The 4,631-nt window shown below is 38.8% G+C and overlaps 1 long non-coding RNA gene across 1 annotated transcript; it reads left to right on the top strand.

Annotated features, from left to right (window-relative positions):
• Nucleotides 1–3,343: 3,343 nt before the first annotated feature.
• Nucleotides 3,344–4,280, top strand: LOC145444030 (uncharacterized). Its single transcript, XR_013916591.1, has 3 exons — nt 3,344–3,738; nt 3,830–3,971; nt 4,032–4,280. It is a non-coding gene; the product is annotated as an uncharacterized LOC145444030 (long non-coding RNA).
• Nucleotides 4,281–4,631: the final 351 nt, after the last annotated feature.

Here is a 4,631-nt window from a genome sequence, read left to right as displayed (position 1 = left end):
AAATTTCGGGGCTGTTTTCACGGAGTATCAACATTTAATTTTCACAAAAGTTGAGTAAAGCCCAGAATTTTTGTCGCGCTTTGCGCACAGTGGATACTGAGTGACCAGTTTGATTTCACAAAAGTATCGGTGAATATAATTTAGGTCGCGGGTTGGCGTGGTTCCGCTTACACCACATTGTCGCCCTTCGCTCATATGAAATATTTCATCACAGTATATATGGCTCATCATAACGTTTGGAACTGGTGTTTCGCAATCTAGCATTTACTTGTCATATCGTAATCTATCATGTCCATGGCGTGTCCTAATCTGGAAACGTGGACTCGGACTTTTTTTTAGTTTTAGAGCTGTTTTAGCACACCACCTTTGAAACTTTCTGGACTAAAGGCATGAAATACATGCTCCACTTTTAGAAGTAGTATTTATATTTCACTTTTAATTCCCAGTATCATATATTTTGAGTTATAATTAATATCATTTCTTTTGTCTGGATAACATACATGTTGAAGTATAAAAGCGGTGTATTAATGCCTTTAATTTCCGAAAACAAACCTACACAGTATGGCATTTTTACGGTCCACCATATTTTTTATTAACGTTTACTAATCGCGTAAAGTGTTTACACCGTATCCTATACAACTTCTCCGTATTGCTCTTCGACTAAACTACGGGCCTTATAATATGGGGGATGGCGCCGTACCATGCTATTTTCTAAAACGTGCTATTCGAGAAAACAGAGGATTAGTATCGCATTTCCATATCAATACTATCATGATGTTGATGAATGCTTAATGCTTATGCTATCGAAAATTGGATACCTGCTGGTATGCATCAATATGAATCAAGCTCGTCACCTTTCGCATAGCTCAATTTGTACCTTTTTACAATCCATGTGAACGAATTAGGATCATTTTCACAACTACTTACTTACTTGAGTACTTTTAAAGTCAGTCAATTCTACTTCTACTTCAAGTAGTTTTAGGTTGCTTATGGAAGAAGTACTTCTACTCGTACTTGAGTAGATTTTTTCGTCGCTACTTCTACTTCTACTTGAGTAGCTTTCTTGACTACTTTGACCACCTCTGAATCAGTGTTGGGATGACTCAAGTCATGACTTGACTCGAGTCAGACTCGAGTCAACTTTTTCGTATGACTTGACTTGACTCGAGTCACTTTGAAAAAATGACTTGACTTGACTTGACTCGGCGCTTCAGAAATGTGGATTGACTCGTGACTCGGAGCAAAATTTACGAGTCAATTTCAAGTCATCAAGTAAACGGTGTCGATTCAATCTCTGTATCGTTTTTATGTTCGGATTATTCGTGATACGCATGTGTCACTTGTGAGAGCAACCAGTCATTCACTGATTGTACCTTTCAGTGTCCCCTTGTTACATCACATATCAATTGACCGAAAACGAACTGATGACAGCTTACGTTAATGTGCAATCAGTAGTATAATCTAATAGCAAACGTATCTCTGTTTCTTAGACGGCTTTCATCGCGCAGTGCCCACATTAGCCGACCTCCGTGTATGATTCGAATGGAACGAATATAGTTTATGCGTTTATATTCTCACGGTTGTGTAGATGGGTAGTGTGTTATACCATATCAATAATGTTTCAACTTTTCGACGCTTCGTATTCGATCCTCTATTTTACCTGACATATTTCATTAGCTGCCCTACGTCTGCGTGAGCGATACAACGCCCTTTGGCATATTAGACTTTATACTCGTTAGTGATGCGAGATATATGACCAATACATCTGTCTTTCACACATCTGGGAAAATGTAATGACTTTGAATCATCACTCATACTTCGAAAAACCAATTTGACTTGACTTGACTCGACTTGACTCGAGTCACCTCCAAAAAACGAGTGACTTGACTTGACTCGAGTCACCTTAAAAAATCGATTGACTTGACTTGACTCGAGTCAAAATGTGCAATGACTCGAAATGACTCGTGACTCGAAGGTAGTTACTTGATCCCAACACTGCTCTGAATATGATAAACAACACTCATAATATTGTCAGCTTTCAGCTATTCCCAGGTGAGCGATCGGCTGCTGGCCATCTGAATGTTTTGAAAGTCACGCTTCATCAATTACAGATATGGCTCTTCTATTTATTGTATAATATCAGCACGGCAGAGGGACATTTTTCAGACATTTTTGAGTGAGTTTAAATGAATGAACTTGTATGGGGGTGACTTTCTACGAAAATGGGTGATTTCAAATCGTATTTTAACATACTTCTAATTCGAAATCAGACAAGAGCAATACATTTTTGAAAAGAACTAGTTTCATACTTTAGGATTCTGCAATAAAAAAAATTTGGAAAATTTTATGAGTCCAGCAGTACCTTACGGCCTTAAATCAAAGAAGCAATTTAAAACAAACATGTTTAAAACAAGGCCTAAATGATTATGAAAGACTGCAAGTCCTACTCCTTGAATGCTTGTGAAATACAAAACCACTTCTAAAAAGCGTAAAATATTTTCATGTTTGTTTCCAATCGCGCATCACATTCAGCAAGGTTTCTTGGTCATTTGCAAGGTACGATCACCAACCCTATCGCATTCAGCCGTCGTGCCCAGCAATTCGAATAGTAATTCGAAGTAATGCAAGATAAAGATTCATCGGACACAAGGCATCGAGGTCAACTGCATCTTAAAAATGACTTTGCCTTATATCGTACGTTATGTGGTTAGGAATATGAATAAAATAATAAAAATTGGAATTACATGATAGTTTTCAAGTAATTTAAATTATAAATCGAAAAGCTGAAAACGGATATGAAATCATTCAGCTATGAAATGACGTCATGTGAGTGACACGGCCAAAGTCCTGCTATAGCTCAGTGTGGTAAACAGATAGTTATTAGTGTTGGGATTGATTTTGATACTGGATTTGATTGTAAATATGGAAGGTATGAAGAAGATGAGGCACGGAGGTACATCTGGTGTCGCGTATGGTTGCTCGAATACGCGATATTCGGTACCCAAAGTATATTTTCATCGCTGTACAAACCCCATTGCTGGAGAGGATTATGAAGACTGCATGTGAAAGCGATATCCAATCCCCGTCAAGTGATAATAGCTTCCACCCAACAGAGTTAGATGGCGAGTCAGAGTGAGTACTTGAACAGTGTAATCATATTTGTACCAAGTCTTCACCAAGATATTGATTTGCAGGCATTCAGATTCAGAGGAATGCCTGGAGAATAGCAAGACCCAGTTTGTGATGGTGGCCAGAAATAAGCTGGTGAGCATTTTTCAACATTGTCCAATGTGTCAATCAGAGTCGGACGTGCAAGAGTCTGGTTTAGGTAGCACGCTGAGAATCAAGCAAGACTGCACAAACTGCTCATACTCCAGATTTTGATTTACGGGTAGTGTAGATGCCGTTACATTCTTTAAAGATGACATAGCCTACTTGACTGTATCAAAAAGAAACAAACTGCTCCATTCAGCATATATACATGATACATATAGGCCTAAATTTAAGTTACAATGAATAGCATCTTTGATTCTGTTGTTTACCATTATGACAATCCATTTTCAGATTCATTGGCATATGAAAGGATTTGCGATGTTCTCTACTCCACGCGAATGAAAAATGACATACGCCATCTATCGCCGAATGGAAACACTGCTGGAAGTGAATCATTCAATGCCCTCCTCAATCATTTCTGCCCAAAGTTATGTCACTACAACCGTATTTCAGTCAAAAAGCCAGGTAGGTACCTTGCAGTTTCTCGCCTATTCAAAACAACCTATATCAGATTTTGGCATAATTACTAGCCTCATCAATTATGCATTTATTGTAGGATGCAGTTGGCAATCCTGCATTTCAATGAAAATTGCTCGAAAACTCAGAAAATGTTGAAAGAAGGAGCACCGCGGTCAAATACCAGAAGTACAAAAATGGGGAATGTACGGTCCACAAGATACTTGGAAATTCAACATTTGGTAACTGCCGTCGATCTGACTGCATCATAAGATTTCGTCATATTGTTGTGCCTGTTCTAGATTACTGCAATGGGCTTGTCGAAGAAGTTCACGCACTCATCAGAACTGGACCAGAAACTGTTGAGTTGAGCGATTGTGCTGAGACCGTTCCACCTCCTCTGACTAGCAGCATAATCAAAATTAGCAGAGAGGAAGCTGTTGCCCGACATAAAACCCAATATGCTTTTCTGCCTGACACAGTAGTTATTTTGGTCGATGAGTTATATGCGTTTATTATTTGGAATACAACTGTACAGTGTACATTCACAATGTGGCGTACTGAACTGGAATCCTTTGTAAGAATTTGACATAAATTTTGTTCGGACAGCAGTAATAACGCATGCAGGCAGGATTTTCCGCTGGTTTTTGCCACAGAATCCCCATACCCAGCGAACACAATTTCTGTATGCAGTATGTTTCAACTTCCTGAAAAGGGAAAACAAGTGTATTAGTGCGAGAAAAGTATTTGGCAACCGAATCAGAGACTCATCCCATTCATGCATTGAACTCGATGTTATTATTCTGCGGCCATATTCCTGTTGATAGTAGGACATCTCCAATACGTCAACGTCCTGACAGACAGAATTGCATCCTGGCAATTCTGTGATACACTTTAATCCT

Source organism: Botryllus schlosseri, chromosome 8, assembly GCF_051294905.1.
Source record: "Botryllus schlosseri isolate E-star chromosome 8, Bs_hap1, whole genome shotgun sequence".
Taxonomy (NCBI): domain Eukaryota; kingdom Metazoa; phylum Chordata; class Ascidiacea; order Stolidobranchia; family Styelidae; genus Botryllus; species Botryllus schlosseri.
Note: the sequence above shows the minus strand (reverse complement) of the source record. Positions and strands in the feature narration are given on the sequence as shown.